Source organism: Felis catus, chromosome C1, assembly GCF_018350175.1.
Source record: "Felis catus isolate Fca126 chromosome C1, F.catus_Fca126_mat1.0, whole genome shotgun sequence".
Lineage (NCBI taxonomy): Eukaryota > Metazoa > Chordata > Mammalia > Carnivora > Felidae > Felis > Felis catus.
In genome coordinates this window covers 127,002,064-127,023,725 of record NC_058375.1, presented here as the reverse complement: position 1 = coordinate 127,023,725, position 21,662 = coordinate 127,002,064, and the positions used below count along the sequence as shown (strand labels likewise).

At 38.1% G+C, this 21,662-nt stretch overlaps 2 protein-coding genes and 1 pseudogene across 19 annotated transcripts in view; 1 reads left to right on the top strand and 2 right to left on the bottom strand.

Moving 5' to 3' along the window:
* R3HDM1 (R3H domain containing 1) overlaps positions 1-12,932 on the bottom strand; it is a 205,857-nt gene extending 192,925 nt beyond the window's left edge. For 8 of the 12 annotated variants that reach the window (XM_011285215.4, XM_045034798.1, XM_045034801.1 and 5 more), the window contains exon 1: positions 12,786-12,932. The gene's annotated coding sequence lies outside the window, so the exon portion shown is untranslated. The remainder of the gene's footprint in view (positions 1-12,785) is intronic. The other 4 variants (XM_045034805.1, XM_045034806.1, XM_045034803.1 and 1 more) reach the window with 2 other exon arrangements.
* Positions 12,933-13,026: 94 nt separating this feature from the next.
* ZRANB3 (zinc finger RANBP2-type containing 3) overlaps positions 13,027-21,662 on the top strand; it is a 304,924-nt gene continuing 296,288 nt past the window's right edge. For 2 of the 7 annotated variants that reach the window (XM_045034809.1, XM_045034810.1), the window contains exon 1: positions 13,663-13,907. The gene's annotated coding sequence lies outside the window, so the exon portion shown is untranslated. Of the gene's footprint in view, positions 13,164-13,594; positions 13,614-13,661; positions 13,908-21,662 lie in introns of those variants that run through there. The other 5 variants (XM_045034811.1, XM_045034812.1, XM_045034815.1 and 2 more) reach the window with 5 other exon arrangements.
* LOC111562055 lies at positions 20,309-20,421 on the bottom strand (annotated as a pseudogene).

Below are 21,662 nucleotides of genomic sequence, written 5' to 3'. Positions count from 1 at the left end.
TCTTGCATAATAGACACAAAACACAACACAAAACATCATGTCTCTCTGGATTAAAGAATGATTCATATGAAAGATAATGTCAAACTAATATATTCTTAAAAAATGACTACCTCTAAAATCAGTGCATATGTTGAAATGCTAACTTCTAGGAAAAACCTACACTTAATTACATCTAATTAACATAAATACCCAATTACCTAAAGTCAGTCAATGGACTAGGAAACACAGGTTAATCTTAAAATTTCAATAAGAATATTCAAAACTTTAAAAAAGGGGAATGATTTTATGGTTGGGTCAGCACAGCATGTGACTCTTGATCTCAGGGTTGTGAGTTTAAGCCCCATGTTGGGTACAGAGATTATTTTTTACAAAACGGAGATGATTTTAAATAATCTTCCTACCTGTTCTTTGTATTACTAAGAATAGCAAGAAATGAAAAAGTTTGACAGTATTCTCAGCTAAATTGTGACTTAATATATTGACAAAAATTCAAGAACTAGGAAAAAATGGAATAAAAAAATAAATGAATGGATTTTTGTGCTATAATATTCCATGTTAGTAGGTGTTTCTAATTTGAAGATTTAAAACTTCTTGGGGCGCCTGGGTGGTTCAGTCAGTCAAGCATCTGAGTCGTGATCTTGGCTCTGGTCATGATCTCATGGTTTGTGAGACTGAGCCCTGAGTCAGGCTCCCTGTTGATAGTGCAGAGCCTGCTTGGGATTCTCTCTCTTCATCCCTTGCTTGCTCTCACTCTCTCTCTAAATAAATAAATAAACTTTAAAACAAAAAACAAAGCAAAACAAAACTTATTCTCAAATACTCTCATGAGTCAAAGAGCTTTATTTATAAAAGCTAAAAACCAGGAACACCACAGGGGTGGCAATCAGTGGAAGAGAAAAACAAATTGTATATTTATGCAATAAAATTCTATTCTATAGTAAAAACGGAAACATTCACACATGTAACAACATAGATAAATGTGAAAAACATGTTGAGTTAAAGAAAACTTACACAAAAGAGTACATATTGTATGAATTCATTTATATAAGGCCCAGCACTAGAAAACATATGATGAAAAAGAATCAAAACTTTTGGTTGTTGTTTACTGGCATGATGGTAATGTTCTATACCTTGACAGGCACCTGGGTCTATGTATACAATTTACTGAAATTTCACTAAATGGTTAAGTTCTTGATTTATGCATTTCTATGTGTATATTTACCCATAAAAAAAATCAAATACTAACTGAACTCTAGTTAATTACATGAATGCCAAAGTGTTCAGGAGTGAAGTGATCCCTGAAATTTATTTTGAAATGTGTAAAAAAAAAATTGAGATGGATTGGGGTACCTGGGTGGCTCAGTCAGTTAAGTGTCTGGCTCTTGATTTCGGCTCAGGTCATGATCTTACAGTTTGTGACATCGAGTCCTGTGCTGGGCTCCAGGCTCACGACACAGAGTCTGCTTGGGATTCTCAATCTCTCCCTCAAAAATAAATAAATAAACATTTAAAAAAATGAGATGAGGGGGGCCTAAGTGGCTCACTCTTGGTTTTGGCTCAGGTCACAATCTCTCAGTTCGTGGGTTCGAGCCCTGCACTGGGCTCTGTGCTAACAGTGTGGAGCTTGATTGGGATTCTCTCTCCCTCACTCCGTCTCTGCCCCCTCCAGCTTCTGCTTCTGTCTCTCTCAAAAATAAACTGAAAAAAATGAGATGGATTGACAGATATATGATCAAACAAACAGTACAAAATGTTAGTAACTGCTGAAATGAGTCCTCTATCAAACTTTATGTTTGGAAAATTTCAGCAGTAGATCTGTAAAAGCAACCCAGATACTAGAAGACAAATTTAAGTACAAGGTTAAAATGATTTTGAATTTAGCATTCTAAAACATCATTCAGGTATGATGGCAGAATAAAGACTTCAGGCATGTAAAGTCTGAAAAGGTTTACTTCTCAAGCAAACTTTTTAAGGAAAATACCTCAGGCTATTATCTAGCAAAATGAGTATTTTAAAAACCAAGAAAGAGGAAGGATCCATAGAATCCAGCAAACAGTTGATTCAACCTTGGAGGGCAGAAGGGAAGTCCCAGGATGAGGGCAGGACACAAGAATCAAAGAGAAAATCTCTGAGGTAAAGAAGTATCCATGATGGGAATGCAAGCTGGTACGGCCACTCTGGAAAACAGTATTGAGGTTCCTCAAAAAACTAAAAATAGAACTACCTTACAACCCAGCAATTGCACTACTAGGCATTTATCCAAGGGATACAGGTGTGCTGTTTCGAAGGGACACATGCACCCCCATGTTTATAGCAGCACTATCAACAATAGCTAAAGACTCATAAATATGGAGAACAAACTGAGGGTTTACTGGAGGGGTTCTGGGGGGGGGGATGGGCTAAATGGGTAAGGGGCACTAAGGAATCTACTCCTGAAATCACTGTTGCACTATATGCTAACTAATTTGGATGTAAATTTAAAAAAATAAAAAATTAAATTAAAAAAAAAAGAAAAGAAAGAAGTATCCATGAAATAGAGACTGAATAACTTTGAGGGTATGGTGATGGTACACTATTGCTTGCCAATCAGAAAAAAAGGCTGTTATAAACTCCAGAATTAAAAAGTTACAGAAAACCCATGCTTCCAACGTGTAACAAAACAATTTGACATGATATTGATAAATTGATGGAAGCATGAAAAAGAATCCATTTGACATTTGGTGCTAAGAACATTCTAGCTCAAGAGACTCATGAATCCTGATAATAAGACAGCAGATAAGGGAATGATAATCAACTACTGATCCACTGTACTGTTTGATTTTTATATGTAATGCACTGTTTTAAAAAAGCTTTTAAAAGTGCAAACTTTCCAAAAAGTTCATTTTAGAAATGTAGTAAGTTTTACACTGGTTCAGGTTTCATCTCAGTCAAAAAGAAAAGTTTACCATCTGTTGATGTACTGAATAATAAATATTTTTGATTTCAAAAGACACACAAGGTGGCAAAATTATCCAAATTAAAAAAATAAACAACCTGAGCACATTTCTGAAATCAGCTTATCAAAATGATCTAAAAATAGCTTTTAAAACTATCCTTCAAGACATTTCTTTCCTATGATTGTACCACCTTATAAAAGATAAAAACCTAAAACCACAAAGATACCATTATGGTCTAGCTGCCTGGTTCTGTGACAAAATCTAATTTGCTTTGAGGATTAGATCGAGTTTCTCACCAGCAACAATATGGAATACAACCTGGTAAGCCTAAGGTGGTGCTAAACAGCCAGGGGGAGTAAAATTGGGAGACACATACCTACTGAGGGCATCTATAGGGTTACTCTTCCTATCCCTTTTCCCTCTTTTTAGGACAACTGGGCCAAGCAAGTGGGTCTTAGGCCTGGGCAGGTAAAGTCTCCCATCCCTACCCATACCTTATTTTCTACTCTCTGGGGGCAAGGAGGGAGAAGGAGAGCCTATAGATGACACTGATATTGATGTACATTTATGATAACATTTCAATTATGCTCTCCTCCTCCAACTGGATCTTCTCTCCTTTGACTATACCCTCCTCAACATCAAATACTATATACGTATATACACATATACACACATACATACACGTATATATACACAAACATAAACATACACAGCTATACAGATATGTACATATCTATATATATATTCACATTTATAGCTATATACCTGAAAACCCAGAAACAAAGAAATAAGAGACAAGAAGTCCCTTAGGAATGCACTCCTGTCACCAGAGTAGTTCAAGCAAAGGCTCAATGACTTTTGCTTGACTGCTGTCCTGTCAGATCCTTATAATAGCTGGCTGGAAAGGCCCAAGCCAGGTATCTCCCCTTGTCCTCATTTCAACTCACTGGAAGAAGAAATGAAAAGTAGGTAACTTTAGGACAAGCTGCCACTGGACTGATCTTGAGAACTACTGCGGTTGGACCAGAAATTCTCACATTTCAACACAAAGATTTACCTATCACTCTATATAAATGCATCTTTTGGCTTAGTATTGAAAAAACAAGAAATCCTTTTGGTTTAGCATTAAAAAGACAAGTGAAGATTAAAGCGTTAGGTTTAGACTTTGCTAATGTCCTTTAAAATCCAGTACATTTGGAATTAACAGGCTCTACAGTGGAAATGATTCATTTGGCTAAAAATATGCATAGCCGACAGTCCCAGGGCCACACCTCAAAGTGTTCTTAATGTACTTATTCCTTTAAATGCTGTCTTCGGGAGGACACTGAACATGGGTAAACAAGTATAATTTCCATTTCCATCTCCTCCATTTCATGGCCTTTGTACTTTGTTCCTTCTACCCAGAATGTTCTTCACTCATATATCTCATGGCTTGTTCTCTTACTTCATTCAAGTGTTTGCATTTTCAAATGTCAAGAGGTCTTCCCTGATCACCCTGTCTCAAATAGACTGTATACCTCATTCTGTCAATCTTTAAGCTCTCAACCTTTTGTATTCATTACAATAATTTCTGTATTTCTATCTGACATTATATTTTATATATATTCCATTTCTTTGTCTCACCCATAAGAAAATGAGATCCAGGAGGGCAAGGGCATTCTCTGTTTTACAAAACCAATACAAAGTAAGTTTTCAATAAACACCTGCTGAATGAGTGAATTCACACTTTTCATTATTTTGTATAGTAATAATCGTATCACTTTAGCTTTGCATACAAATGCCAAGTTAAAGTTACTACTGTAATGACATAGAGTTCTAGTGGCAAGAATTATTTTTTTTAGAACTTTATACATGACTTGGTCCGGTATTTATAGAATCATTAAAAAATTGGAGTCATTTATGATTTAATTTTATTAATTTTAACAGGGGGGAAAATGCTAAAGGAACCATTCTCTAATTTAAGGCAGAGTTTTTTTGGTTTCCTTCATTCTTCAACATTAATAGCAGGATGAGTAAGATGACAAATGATCTAAAGGAGGCATCAATTTTACTTCATTTCTTCCACCCCCCCCTTTTTTAAAAAAAGATTTCATTTCTCAGTAACCTTTAAACCCAACGTGGGGCTTGAACTCACAACCCCGAGATCAAGAGTCCCACACTCCACCAATTGAGCCAGGCAGGCCCCCTTTTACTCCCTCACTTCTGATAAATTCTTTTACCTTCTTTGTTGACCCTTCTTCCATTCCCTTCTTCACTATCATGATTTGTAGCTATAAGGGCTGATAATAAAAGACTAAATGAATAAAACTCAACTCTTAAGTAAACACCACCACAATAAACCAAGTTTACATGAAGGTTACCATGCTGTGATATGTAAACTTTTGGGGGGGGGTGGTGGAAATTAGCTAATCCTATACAATAGAGAAGGGTTGACAAGTCTAAATTAAAGACAAGAATCAGTTCTTTGGTGGTCTATATACCCCAAACTTCACAGGAATGATCTTGTTTCCTCCTTTCAAAGTATAGTGTCATTACCTCCATTTTACAGTGAAGAAACCTGAGAGGCTAAATTACTTGCTCAAAATCACATCAACTGTTCAGTGGCGACTTGTGATTTTTAACCAAGTCTTTGAGTTTCCAAACATTTATTTCTTCCCACTGGACAAGCTGTTTTCACAATGTGGTCCAAGGACCACTGTGGATCAAGATCCTGTCAAAGGGTCCATGAGGTCCCTCACTTTTCTTTTATCTGTGTGTGGCCAAATTATCTTCTTAGATTTCAGCCAAAATCACATGTCCAATGAGAGTGAATACTAGGGGCGCCTGGGTGGCGCAGTCGGTTAAGCGTCCGACTTCAGCCAGGTCACGATCTCGCGGTCCGGGAGTTCGAGCCCCGCGTCGGGCTCTGGGCTGATGGCTCAGAGCCTGGAGCCTGTTTCCGATTCTGTGTCTCCCTCTCTCTCTGCCCCTCCCCGTTCATGCTCTGTCTCTCTCTGTCCCAAAAATAAATAAACGTTGAAAAAAAAAAAAAAAAAGAGAGTGAATACTAAAGTAGATATAACAACCCAACTTCTCCTGATAAGCCAAACGTTAAGAAGATTTGTAAAACTGTAAAACAATCCCATTCTTCTTGCTATTTTTTTATTTTGAAATGTTATTTTTCATAAAAATGATTATTTATATTAACATGCAATGAGTTTATTATTCTTTTTAAGTGAATCACTACACGTTAAGGACATTTTCATTTAGTACTGTTAAAATGGTAATATTCTCCAAATTGCCCAATTGACCTGTTTGACATAATTCATATCAAAAATCCAAGCTGACTTCTTTGCAGAAATTGGCAAGCTGATCTTAAACTACATATGAAAACAGATAAATAGCCAAAATAATATTGAAAAACAGCAAAGTTGGAGGCAAACCCTAATTTCCAAAAAAAAAAAAGTCCTAATTTCAAACCTTGTTACAAAGTTTCATAATCAAACAGTGTAGCCAGTGGTACCACTGGCCTAGTGATAGACACAAAATCAATGTGGTAGAATTTAGAATTGAGAAATAACCTTGCACATTTATAGTCAAGAAAGGAGCCAAGACAATTTAACTGGGAAAGAACAGTGTTTTCAACAAATGGTGTGGAGATAAAAATGATATCCACAGATAAAATGAATTTGAACCCCCTATCTCACACCATAACCAAAAAATAACTCCAAATGGATCAAGGTCATCATCCATATCACAAAAAGTGTATCCTCCCCAAGTTGGTGGTCTACACTTTTACTTCTGACCTCCTCACACTGTTTTAAAACATTTAGTACTTTTGCATTAAAACATTTAGTACTTTCGCATTAAAAAGTGGAGGGTCATACAGTAACTACAGTGTTACTTAACAAGCACTTACATCACTTTCTTTCCCCAAGTGATTCCTCATTTGCTGGTTCTATATATCTTTACGAGATAAATTCTTTTATTTTGTCTTACAGATATTCAATATGCTTAAAATGTAAGTATCTGGTTAAATAATGAATATATAGCCTCTTGACAAAATCCTTTTAGCAACTGGAAATGAACAATATAGATAACTAATGTCAGATTCTTTAATTTCTATGAAGACTTGGAAAGTGAAAGGGCAGCAAGCCTTTATAAAAGGATGATAAAGAAAGAATTGGCATTTAGGGAAAACAAGGCAAATATAATGAAATCGGAAACTGCATCTTGGAGATATTTGACTATCAGTATTTCTATTGTGCTCCAATGCATGTGAACATGACTTAGTAAAACCAACACAAATCAACAATATAAAATGTATGAATGGCATTTTGCAGAGGGTATTTGCTTAAAAATATACTTTTTTCAATATTATACATATTATACATAATAATTTTAATATTATATATGTAAAGAATGGGTTTTTTTTGTGCTTGACTTTGTATTTTTTAAATAATAGTACATTCACAGGGAGTTGCAAAAAATAGTACAGAAAGCTCCCATGTACTCTTCAGTTTCCCTCGATGATAATGTTATATAAGTACAGTTGAACATCAAAACCAGAGATAGATATTGATATACAACCTTATTCAGATTTTGCCAGTTTTGCATGCACTCATTTGTTCTGTGTTTCTATGCAATTTTATCACATGTAGATTTAGGTAACCACCATACAATCAACATACAGAATTGTTCCATTACTTCAAAGATTATTCATGCTACCCCTTTATAATCACAACCATTCTGCTCCCTCAAACCCCATCTCTTAATGCCTGGCAACCACTAATCTGTGCTCCATCTCTATAATCTGCCATTTTGAGTATGTAAATGGGACCACATGGTTGCTCTATTTTAAAACTTTTATTCATGGGGTGCCTGGGTGGCTTTGTCATTTGAACATCGGACTTTGGCTTAGGTCATGATCTCATATTTGGTGAGTTTGAGACCCACGTTGGGTTCACGGATGTCAGAACAGAGCCCGCATCTGATCCTCTCTGTCCCTGTCTCTCTCTGCTCCTCCCCTGTCTGTGCTCTCTCTCCAAAACAAATAAAATTAATTATTAAAAACATTGTTTTATTCACTTGGTGTAATTACTTTAAGATCCACCTAGGTTGCTTTATCAATGTTTCTTTCTTTTTACTGCTGCGTAGTATTCTATGGTATGCACGTAGCAGTTTGTTTAACCATTCACTCAATGAAGGGCATTTGGGTTGGTTCCAGTAAAAAGATACTAACGTATTTTTAAACATAGCAATTCTGTAATAAGAAATTTCCCCTAAAGCACCTTAAAAATGAGGGCCTTTTGTTCATTTAAGTCATTGCTTTGCAAACATTTACAGTTTTTTCCCCACATTAAACCTTTTTTTTTTTTTTTAACGTTTATTTATTATTGAGACAGAGAGAGACAGAGCATGAGCAGGGGAGGGGCAGAGAGAGGAGGAGACACAGAATCCGAAGCACGGTCCAGGCTCTGAGCTGTCAGCACAGAGCCCGATGTGGGGCTTGAACTCACAAACTGCGAGATCATGACCTGAGTTGAAGTTGGACGCCCAACCGACTGAGCCACCCAGGCCCCCCAAACCTTTTTTTTTTATAATTAAATTCCATAGCTTCTCTCTCTATTAAGAAACAAAGCATCAAGGTAAATCTACAGTTAAACCTCTAACTCAGACTATAAGGTGGTATCTTATACCAGTTATGGAATTTCTTTCACGCAGAAGACCTGTTAGTGAAGCTAATTATATAACTAGCCCACAAAATTAATTTTTATCTGTCATTGATCAAACTAAAGCTGGGAGAAGTCAATTTATAGTACTTTAAACTCTAAGGCAAGGCAATATCAAATTATTGCCTTTCAAGAAGAAAGGTCAAGAATAAAAACAAATAGCAGCGCCTGAGTGGCTCAGTCAGTCAAGTGTTCAACTCTTGGTTTCGGTTCAGGTCATGATTTCATGGTTTGTGAGATGAAGCCCCTCGAGGGCTCCAGGCCGACAAGGAGGAGCCTGCTTGGGTTTCTCTCCCCCTCTCCCTGCCCCTCCCCTACTCATGCTCCCTTGTAATTTGTTTTGCATACTTAATTTCTTTTGTAGAGAAAGTACTTTCAGGGAGCTGTAGATGAAAACACTAGTCAAGTAGGGTATAAAAACAATCATTTAAACATAAGCTTTAATACTTATGAAATAAGGCACAAAAACTTCATGATTTGCTTAGAGAAGTGAGCTTACAAAAGAAATCTTTAAGAAGGCAAACAAACAGAAAAGTTCATAACGTATAGGCTTTCAAAACTCATGGGAATAAAAAATTAATAGGCATGTGTAGAGACTAAGATGGTAAGTATAGGCAAAATATTCAAGGATAAAATCTGGGAAAAAAACAAACTGTTGGAAAATAAGGTAAAGAACTAGCTTTCAGTTAGGATTGAGTAACTCATCTCTTATTTCAACCATCACCCAACAACTAATTGAATTGAATTATGCTTCCATTCTTACATCTTATCAGGTATAAACAAATTTGCTTAATTATATAACATATACTTATTTGAGAAGCAAAGTTAACTTAATAAAATTTTGTTTGATTTTATGATTTGATTCTTTGCACGTCTGTATTACTAGTAAACATGAGATTTCACAAGGATTAAATGCAAGATTATTTTACTTTGGAAAAAATGACTATTATACTGAGAAAAACTGACATGCTCAGTTACAAATAATAACTTATCATCATTGTATACGTGTGTGAATACAAAGACAGAGTACTGATTCTGTGGTTTGGAACTACAATAGCCATTTGAAAAGTTCATTGCCTTTTGTAACCACACCTTTTAGACACGGGAACTGTCAAAGAGTATTTGCAATAGATCATCAAGTGTTAACAGTGAAATTTTCTGATTCAAACAGCAATGATACATTACAAACTCATCAACTCATTATTGTAACATTTTCAAGAATGGAGAAAATAAAAGTATTATCAACTCTCAGCGCTTCTCTATTTCTAAAGAATTAAAACTTAACATTAACTCAAATGGGTATAATTGGGTATTCTAAAGTGGCAGTACCAGAAAATCTTTTATTAGTTGGCAAGGCATGGAAGTGCATTTCTTCTGCACAATTTAAGGAAAAGTTTTTTCAATTTTGTAAAATATTCTGCTGCTGCCATATAAGACTCCCCAAAGGAGCATCCAATCATACTGTGTTCGTTCACTATTCAGCATAAGGTATGGCTGCCTTGAACCCCGGCCAGGCATTAGTGTCCGAAGACTTCATAATACAGCTTTTCATGCTAAACTCAAATCTGTCTATAGGTACTAACTGCAAAGACACTAGTATGTATGAAGACCAATACATTTTCAAAAGTAAAAGAAAAGCTAAAGAACAATGTGTCTGGTATATTATTTCACAGAAAAGAAAAACCCAAGTATGGATAAATATTGAGAATTAAAAACAACAACAAAACTGTAGTCCGCCTGTGGCTGAATGAATTCAAATGACTTACTTAATCTTAACTCTGCAAGAATTGCTTGTCAGCAGCCTGATAGCACACTGAATATGGATATCAGGTATATAAACCAGACCTTGAAACATGTATCAACTAACTAAAATTTAAAAGATACTAGGAGAATTCATCACTACAACAATTTACCACATACTTTCTCCCCAAAATAATTCACTTGAAATATATTCCACAAACATGTGGATTTTAATCCATAAGTAAAAACCTTCTATAAAATAAACAACTCTTCGGTATCTGGTAACCAATTTCCCACATACCTTTTAATTTAAAAATGGCTAGCTGCAAACTTTACCAATTTAAGCCCCTACATAAATGAAAACTCCCATAGTGCTCCTCTGCCTCACAGAGCAAGTTTTCAGGCTGCAACATCTTGTGCGTGTAAATAACAAACTCATTCTTTTAAGCATGAAAATATGTTAATATTTAATAATACATACTATGTGTTAAACACAATCAATGGTAGGGCCTTTATATACTCATCTCTAATCCTGGCAACTCCAAGAGTTAAGTGCTATCATCCCAATTATATAGATGAGGAGATTGAATTGAAACTCACAAAAGGATCCCACACTAATCAGAGAATGCACAAGCCTCCTATATTTTCATCAGTTCTTTCTGTACATGAAGTATATGAAACCCGAAAGCATCAATTCTGTAATTTATCAATTAACCAACAAGTTTTAGAAAAGACTAAGTTAAGCAATGGGTACTGTGTGGGGGAATGGAGGGAACTTACCTTTCAGGGTTACGTGTTCTCATATGTGTATATATATATATATATATATATATATTTTTTTTTTTTAGCATATCCTGAATCTATGGATCTATGTAATTCTGTATGCAAGCGATTTAGTTATGGAACAGGTAAGATCATTAAGCCAGTAGGGTGTCCCTAGACCCAAAAGAAATGGTCTGTCAAAACTCTGATTATTCTTCAGAACCAAGTTTACTCTGGTAACAAGTTGAGCCTCAGAAGTGTGCCTAAAATGTTATCCTTGACACAGGCAGGTCTGCTACAAATTACAGAATCCATTATTTAAGGACATATTCACCCAAGCAAAAAACAACAACAACAACAACAACTAAAACCACCCAACAACAACAACAAAAAAGGTGTGAAAAGATGAGCACCTAATCAGTATGTGAGGAAGAAACATTTGCTCTCAAAAAAAGCCCAATATACCAAATTTTATTACAATGTGTTCAATTACTCCAGTTACACTGGTATTCAACCATATTAAATATTACATAGATCTTACTCTTTCCAATATTACAAACAGGTTAGCTTCCAGTTACACTTTAACCACCTTTTCGTTACTCAAAAAGTTTTTGTTATCAATGACATCTAAGCCAAAAGCAAATGGTTTCTTCAGAATTACAACTAGGTAAACTAAAACCATGGAGGTTTAAATCTACATGCACATATTTCCTGGAAAATCTTACCAGAAAAATCATCTGCTGTTTACTAAGACTACTTGAGCAAGCACCTCTTCACCTTTTACTTAACTTTCTTGCTATCCTAGGACAATTACACACGGGACAAGACAGCCTCAACAATTTGTTCCCACATAAAAGCAAGCTCAAAAAGCAGAGGCACTCTCCTCTGCACCTAGTAACAAAAAAAGAGAACAAAAAACTTCAAAAACACAGGTTTGAGCCTTGGGCTCAACCATAATGTGTGTAAATCCGACCCCCGGGGTCCGTGGCACTGACAGTCATTCAACTTTCTTTTCAATATTCCCATTGTGCTTTTTCTGGTACCACAGGCAAGATGTGCCTACATTTTTCACCAACTGGTCGGAATGCCTGAATTTCTTTCTAAAAATTCTCCCAGTGCGAGGCCGGGGGCCGAGGCGTGGTGTGGGCCGGGGAGCCGGAGGCACCGGCGCCAGTCACCCGAGAGAGCAGAACCACGCACGGCACCCGCTCCTGGCAGGCCTGCTGTGGCTGGTTCCTGAGTCCCTGGGGCTGCAAGGGCAGCAAGCAGCAGCCATGGCAGGGACTCAGGAACCTTTCCCCTGCCTCCTCCGCTAGGCCTCGAGGGGTTTGCTTTTCACATGGCCCCCGGGTGGGGGCGGTGGGCACAAGGTAGTGGATGCAGCTGCAGCCGCAGCGGCGGGCCAGGCGAGCCGAGCTCCCTCGGAACCCGACCTCCCGGCGGGCTGGCAGCAGCAGCACCTCGGCGGGGCCCTGGCTGGAAAAGCGATGGCTCGGCGGGGAAGGCCACCTTCTCACACACATCTCTCCCCTGCCTGCCTCCTTCTCCGTTAGCGCTACCGGTTGGCGGGCGGGGGAGGGGAGCGAGGCGCGTTATTCCCGGGGAGCTGGAGGGGGGAGGGGAGGGCATCTCTTACCCGCGTTACTGAGGAGGAGGAGGAGGAGGAGGAGGAGGCGGTTGGAGCGCGGCGCGTCGGGGCGACGGCGGGGCTGGGTGGGTGCAAGTAAGAGTCTTACGAAAGGGAATTAACCCCATCACCAGCCCGGACACCGGCTCCAGCGGCAGCCGCGGCTGGCAGAATCCCGCCCCTTCCCACCACGCACTAGCCCCGCCTCTTCGTTCTCTTTGAGGAGCAGCCGACAAATCATAGGTTATACATCCTCCGAGTGACATGAGGATCATCCAATCAGGCCTGAAAAAACTGCCTTCTCTCCACCCCTTTATCTCCTCCCGGGCCGCGGGAGAGCCGTGCCAAGTCTTCCTCCACCCTCAAGGGAAAAAGAACCAATCAGTGGTAAGTAACCGCCCTTGAAGGACGCAAAGGACAACCAATGGTAAAACTAAGAGGACAGCCATTTTGCCCACTTGTAAAAAAAAGCCACCTTTTCCCACGAGTTGGGAGCCTGAGGTGGAGGAGTTCTGGGAGTTTTACTGACCTGAAGATATTGGAAGGACAACCGTATTTCTTCAGGGAATATTTATAGAGCTTTGTAGGAATAAATAAACATTACCATCCTCCATGTGGAGGGAGTGAGGAAAGCTGTTTAAGGGCTTGGCTCCTCCCTTTAGCGGTAACGGGTTTTAAGTTGAACACCTGGTTTCTCCAGCTTCAGTGGGAGAAGGCGGGGTTACTGCTGCGTTCGGTCTGCAGGCGACTACACTTCCCAATGCGCTTTGCCCCCACCTCTGTCGTCTCCTACTTTTACTTCTCCTGGGGCCTGACGGGAATTGTAGTTCCTGGGAGGTACGAATGGCATCTTGTTGGCCAATGAGAGGGAATAAAATGTAAAAGATTTGGAGTTTGGGGCGGGGAACCAGTTTCAAGTCTGTGGCGAATCCTTTTCGCCACCCTAACAGAAGAGGGAAGGCAGAAAACGGTAGTCAGAGAAGAGTTTTCTCAGAATGCCGTAGGGCTTTTAGATTCCTAGTATTTTAACTTTCTTACTTTCAGTTTGGCCCTTTGAAGTCACTTCCGCTTTGGGGCGGACGCGAGCCAAACCTGTGGCGGGAGTTGGAGATTCTGCAGCGAATACACCAGGTGTGGCTTTCGGAGTGGCGTGGCGGGCAAGTCGGTAGTTTTTTGCTAGGGAGATAGGAAGTTGAACGACATGTAATTGTATTTTAGGAAAGAGTGGGTAATATGGGATGGCAGTAGTTCCGAGGTTCATAATGCCGTAATGCTCCCCTAATCTTCAATCCCAGAGTCCCAATTTGCTTATCTTTTGATTGCTCACTATTAGATTGCACACATGTGTTTTTGGAGGGTGCCTGTAAGGTTTTTAGCCGCTTTGCATGCATGAAGCATGGCTTCGGGTCTTCCTTTTGACTGAAGACGGGCTCAGAAGTTCTGAGCTAACAACTCCCACTTTTACAAACACACTTCTAAACGCTGGTTGGAAGGAGATAAACTACAGAAGGGCACAGGATTGATACTCAAAAATGGTCCATTACATTCTTTTTTTTTTTTTTTTTTTTTTTTTTTTGAGTTAAGCATCAGTGTTGTGGGTCCAACAGAGCATGATCTCTTGTTTTTTTTGGTTGAGTTTTTAATCTTAATTTGAGTTAACACACAGTATTACTTTCAGGTGCATAATATAGAGCTCTTGTTTTTTAATGCAGTTGAGATTTTCAGTATAGGCTTCTATAGATGCTTAGTTTCGTTTTTTCGTTTTGTGATGAGTTTTTCCAGTATAAATCAAGTTAAGAACTAGTAATTATGGCCATTTTATTGGGTGTTTCCTCAGCCAGGAATGATATTAAGTGCTTTAAGTTTTTCTTGCAGGTATTGTTATATGACGTTTATATTTGAAGAAATTGGTGTTGAATGACATTCTTTAAGACTTTAAGGCCTTGATCAGTTAACTTTGGAGCTGAGATTTGTATCCAAGTCTGTCTCATTCCTGATCTCTTAATCGCTAATCCTGTTTCTCAAGTATTTATTGATTCCCCAAGATGTGCTATAGACACATAGGGGGTGAGAAATGTAGAATTCCATTCTAGAATTCTGAAACCAGTGGTGGCAATCACTTCTTTTTTTTCAAGTATCCTTTGTTAAGTACGTAATATGTGCTCATTGTATTTAAAAAGACAGGCAAATATTGAAAAGAAGGTCATCTGTGATACTATTATCCAGAGATACCACGGTAAAATTTTGGTGACTATCTTCACATATCTCTCTATTGTAAATACAGACATTTGCTTGCATGTTCTCACACTACCTTGCTTTCTTGTAAACTTTTTTTTTTAGTTCAACAGTAGGCTGTGGATGACTAGATATATATTAATATTATCATTTTTTATTGCTATCTAGTATTAAATTGTGTGTCTCTAACATAACCAAGTCCTACCTGATGGATATTTACATTATTTTTTATTAACTTTGATTGTGGTAAAAAACCTAAAACTTACCACCTTAACTGTTTTTAGGTAAAGTATATGCACCTTGTTATTTAATAGATACCTAGAACTTTATCATCTTGCAAAACTGAAACTGTACTGTTTGTACCAACAACTCTCTTTTCCCCCTCCCACAGCCCTTGGCACTCACCATTCTACTTTGTTTCTAAGCATTTGGCTACTTTAGATACCTCTTAAAAGTGAAATCACACAGTATTTGTCCTTTGCCTTATTTGACTTATACATCGCGTCCTCAAGGTTCATCCATGTTGTAGCATAGGACAGGATTTCCTTTTTCGTGGTCGAATAATATTCCCATATGCATGTGTATACTGCATTTTGTTTATCCATTCATCTGCCAATAAACATTTAGGTTGCTTCTGCCTTTTGACATGGGTGTGCACATATCTCTTCAAGATACTGTTTTCATTTCTTTTGGATATATGCCCAGAAGTGGGATTGCTGGGTCAATTATTAACTTTTAAAAGGAATCCTGTGGTGAGCAACATCTTTATATGCTTGCCTGATTATCCTGTAAATCTAACTTTTTAGAAGTAGGTTATTTAACCACAAATATTCCATAATTCCTAAATTGCTCTTCAGAAATGTGCCCATTATCTTTCTTACTGTGTTTGAAAGCACCCAGTTGCCATCTTGTAGTCTATCCCATCTGATTTCAAAAAGTGGTTCTTCATTGCTTTGTTTGTAATTGAATTCAGTTGATATTGAGCATCTTTTATTGTCCATTGTTTAATCTCATGAATAGCCTGTTGTTATCATAGTCTCTTAATAGTTTTTTTGTTTGTTTGTTTTGAGAGAGAGAGAGAGAGAGTACCCGTGAGCAGGGGAGAGGGCAGAGAGAGAGATAATATTCCAGTCAAATGCTCTACCCGAGAGAGAGAATATTCCAAGCAGGCTCCATGCTGTCAGTGCAGAGTCTGACTTGGGGCTTGAACCTACGAACCCTGAGATTGTGACCTGAACTGAAACCAAGAGTTGGACATTTAACCAATTGAGCCACCCAGGCACCCTTAGTCTCTTAATTTTAAAGAAATTACTACTTAGGTTTTTAACTCTTTGTCATATATTTTGCAAACCCTTGACTCCCATTTTTAGATTTGTCTTTTTAACTTCTAATGCTGTTTTTCCATGACATAGTTTTAATTATTTTACTCTTGAAAAATATCTTTTTTCCATTATAGTTTCTAGTTTGTGATGCATAGGAAAGCATTTGTGATGCTTAGAAATTAGATAATAAAAAATAATATGTATACATAATTTTAAATTTGTTCTTACATTTAATTTTACAATTTATATATACTTGATTTTGTTTGGACCCTGTTCTTTCTCATTGTTCTGTCTTTGACTTGTACCATACCCATTATCTTAATTTCTGTAACTTTATAATATGTTTTGTTATCAAGTAGGTAAAGTGTGCTACCATTCTTCTCCTTTAGATATTTTGTTGCTATTCTCACATTTGCTGTTTTTTTTTAATGTTTATTTATTTTGAGAGAAAGAGAGAGACAGAGAGAGAGAGAGAGAGAGAGAGAGAGAGAGAGAGAGAACCCAAGCAGGCTCTGTGCTGTCAGCATAGAGCCTGACGTGGGGCTCGAACTTAAAACCTGTGAGATCATGACCTGAGACGAAATCAAGAGTCAGTTGCTTAACTGACTGAACCACCCAGGTGCCCCCTGTTTATTTTTTTTTTTAAGATAGATTTTGGTATCATTTTGTCAAATTTAAAGTCCATCTCTGCAATTTTATATTTGAGTAAAATACATGTGTGACATTCATATAGATACTGACTGCTACTTAAAGACAAATATTTCATTTTATATTAATACAGAAATTTTTATAGATACAGTCAAGGCTTAATGGGGCTCTCGGTGCTTTGTCAGAACATGTTTTTATTATGGATTTGGGTATAAAAGCTTACAGTTTAAAAGCATGTCCAATTTTTAAAAAATATATAATTAAGCTTATTTATTTTGAGAGAGACAAGTGGGGGAGGGGCAGAGAGAGAGAGGGAGACAGTATCTGAAGCAGACTCTGCACTGACAGCGGAGAGCCTGGTGTGGGGCTGGAACTCATGAACTGTGAGCTCATGACCTGAGCTGAAGTCTAATGTTTTACTGACTGTGCCACCCAGGTGCCCCTATAATCACTTTTTTTTTTTTTTTTTTTTAAGAGGCTTGCATTTTATAGGTGGTTTCCAGTAGAATCTGATGACTTCTGTATGGTAATTACAACATCCCACTGTACCTCATAGCCTTTTCCAAGTCCTTCGAATTCAACATGTGCCCTAAACCTGTTCTTCTCATTGTCCTCTCATTTGTTTATTTGGTCAAGAAATATCTATTGAACATCTGATAAGAGAAATGCTGGTTAATAGTCAAGAGGATGGGCTCCAGGCTCCCTTGGTTTGATTCTGGGTTTGGCCAGGTACTTGTTGGATGACCTTGTGCAGATTAGTTGATAATCTGTGCCTTAATTTTTTTTTTTTTAATCTATAAAATTGAGATAATACAATACCTACACCACAGATTATTGTGAGGTTTAAATGACTTAATAAATGTAAAGTATATAAAATAGTGCCTGGCTTATAGTAAATATGTGTTAGTTTTATAAATATTGTTGTTTATTGACCTGGCTGATACTAGAGTGCTGAAGTAAAATGGTAAATAAGACAGTTTATAGTTCTTGACTTTATGAAGGCATTTCAGTAAGAGGGAAAGACAAAATTCAAGTAAATAGATAAAAAGAGTTGCTAATTATAGCAAGTGCTTTAAGGAAACCAACTGATATTAAGGAAAATGTGGGAGAGTCCATTTGGGAGCTAGTGCAGTATTCCAGTGGAGCAGTGATAGTTTGGGATGGCATTGCAACTGGAAAGAATTGGATGCATTTGAGATATGCCTTAGGAATAATTAATTATAAATGGATTTAATTTGGCTAAAGGAGAGGGAGAAATCAAGAGTGAACCCAAGTTGCTGATTTGAGTTAACTTGCACAGTTGTACTACTACTGAGAGATTAGGTAGGAAACACACAAGTTTGGTGGAGAAATAAGACTTTGGTTTTGGACAGTTAGGTTAGAAATGTCTATCAGATGTCCAAAATGTCAGGTAAGTAATTAAATACAGGAGTCTGAAGCCAAGAAATTATAAATTTTATTACCTGGGCTATTTGTGGTAGGCTTCTAAAGGTTTTCCCTGCCCCCACATCTAGTCTTCCAAATTTGACAAGGTAATCTTTGTAAACTAATTGCCTGATTAAACTCTAGGAAAGGCCCTCAGTTTCTTACAGAATAAAATCCAGACTTTTTTTTAGCATGGCATTTGAGAACCTCCCTGATCTGGCCTGTTATTATTTCTTTGCCACTTTTCCCAATCATCTTATTTTTTTTTTTAACGTTTACTTATTTTTGAGACAGAGAGAGACAGAGCATGAACAGGGGAGGGTCAGAGAGAGGGAGACACAGAATCTGAAACAGGCTCCAGGCTCTGAGCTGTCAGCACAGAACCCGACTTGGGGCTCGACCTCACGACCGTGAGATCATGACCTGAGCCGAAGTCGGCCGCTTAACCAACTGAGCCACCCAGGTGCCCCCCAATCATCTTATTTTTAGCTACACTGTATGTAGCCAAATTGCTGTAGTTCTTGGAACCATTGCCACTGATAATTTTTGTCTAGGATGAATTTTTGAAATTTAGTTACCTACTTTAACTGAATTTGATATTAAATTGAACAGAAGGTTTGATTGATTCTCTGTATGAGGCAGAATTTTCCGTATGTAGGCATCCTTTCTATCTAAGAACTTTCTCAGGTGTTCTAATACCCTAATATCCTAACAGGGAGCCCTAATCTGTATTCATTAAACAACTCCCCTCTAATCTTAATCACTCTGCAAACTATGTCCCCCGTTTCCCTACTGTGACTTGAATTTGGCTTACTGTCTTTCTTCTTTGAGTGACTTCTATCTTTATTTATTTAATTGTTTAAAATTTTTTTAATGTTTATTTATTTTTGAGAGAGAGAGAGAGAGAGAGACAGGTCTTGAGCAGGGGAAGGGGCAGATAGAGGGTGACACAGAATCTGAAACAGCCTCCAGGCTCAGTAGTCAGCTCAGAACCTGACGCAGGGCTCGAACCCACAAACCACGAGATCATTACCTGAGCTGAAGTGGGAGGCTTAACTGACTGAGCCACCCACGCACCACAGGGGTGACTTCCATGTTTAAATCTATAGCCCAACTGATACAACATGCTAGTTTCTAGTTCCTGGAATGCTGTGTCTTCTGTGAATTTTATTTCCACACTAGTTCAGCCATGCACTCCTACAGACCCACTTTATACTTTCTCATCTCTAGGAACTATTCAACCTCTTAGTCTCTCTAATCATGGCCCCCCTTCCTTTGAAACTTTAATAGAACAAATGATGAGTGCTTAGTGCCAGGTACTAACTGCTCAAGGTGCATGGAATACACCAGGAAACAAAACAGACAAGAATCTCTGTTGTTATGGAGCTTATAACCTAGTGTAGAAAGACAGACAATAAGCAAAAACTTTAGCAGGTAACTAAATCATACAGTGTTTTACAAGGTGTTAAGTGCTGTCAAGAAAGAAAATGTAAGGTACAGAAGAGATAATAGGGAGTTGTAATTCTTGTTTGTTTCTTGTTTTGAAAAATTTAAACTTGTATTCTGAAATAATGTAAGACATACTAAAAGTCACAAGAATAGTGCCAAGACCCAGAATCACATATTAACATTTTGCCACAATTATAAAATTCCTTCTTTCTTTTTCTTTTTTCTTTTTTTTTTAATGTTTATTTATTTTTGAGACAGAGGGAGACAGAGCATGAACGGGGGAGGGTCAGAAAGAGAGGGAGACCCAGAATCCAGAGCAGGCTCCAGGCTCCAAGCTGTCAGCACAGAGCCCGACGCGGGGCTCGAACTCACGGACCGTGAGATCATGACCTGAGCAGAAGCCAGACGCTTAACTGACTGAGCCACCCAGGCGCCCCTAAAATTCCTTCTTTCAAAAATATGTAACACTTCTTGAATTTGCATGTCGTCCTTGTTCAGATGCAGAGGCCATGCTAATCTTCTCTGTATCATTCCAATTTTAGTATATGTGCTGCTGAAGCTAGCATGAAAGTTGAAATTTTACATAAGGTAGGCAGGTCAAGTTTACATTGAAAAATTGATATTTCAGAAAAGACCCTTGAAGGAATCAAGAAAAGTAGCCATGTATGTAATTGATGGAGAGTGGTATAAGCAGATGGACCAGCTAGTGCAGAGTCCAAAGCAGAAACATGTAAAGATATCACTGTGACAGAGAAGACAAAGTAAGGTGGAATGGTAATAGGAGTAGGAGCATATCGTAGAAGGGCTATTTCTGCATTAATAGAACTTTTATCTGAGTAAAACTGGGAACCACTGAGCAATTCTGAGGAATGTTATGATCAGACTTAATTTTTCAAAGTATCTTACTGACTGCTCCATTGCGAGGAGAATGTAGGGGAGGAGGTGGAAGTTGGGATATCAGATTCTTGCAGGAATTCAGGCTAGAAATAAAGTGGCTCAGATCACGTGAGCAGATTTGGAGGTGGTAGGAAATGAATGGTGGGATTCTGGGTATATTTTGAATCTAACAGGGGTTGTTGATGGATTGATTGGATATATAGGATGAGACACTGAGAGGAGTCAAGGAATTGGTATGAACAAATGGAAAGATTGGATGGGAAGATGGAGGATGGAATAGGGTTTGAGAAAAAGATCTAGAGTTCAGCTTTAGTTGTGTTAAGTTTGAGATACCCATTAGACTTGCTATGTAGAGATGTTTGGTTAGGTAACAGGAGTCTGAAGTTCAGGAGAGGTCTGATCTCCGTGTATAAATGTGGGAGTCAGGGACGCCTGGGTGGCTCAGTTCGTTAAACTTCTGACTTCAACTCAGATCATGATCTTGAAGTTCGGGAGTTACAGCCCCGGATTCTGCTCTGCTGACAGCTCAGAGCCTTGAGCCTGCTTCAGATTTTGTTTCCCTCTCTCTCTCTGCCCCTCCCCCTCTTGCACTCTGTCTCTCTCTGTCTCTCTCTCCAAAATAAATAAACATTAAAAAATACATGTATAAATGTGGGAGTCATTGGAATAGAGGTAATATTTAAAACTGATATACTAATGGTGTCTCTAAACGATAGAGCAAGCATTACTAAGAAATGAGCCCTGGTACTTTGAAACCTTATATGGGCAGGGAAAGGAGAAAGAACCAGTACGATTTAGGCTGAGCAAGAGTGAAAACTGAGATAAGCTAGAAACCATGAGGTGTGGTATTCTAGAGTCTAAGTGAAAAACATGATTTAATGAGGAGGGAATGATTTATGGATAGGTCCAG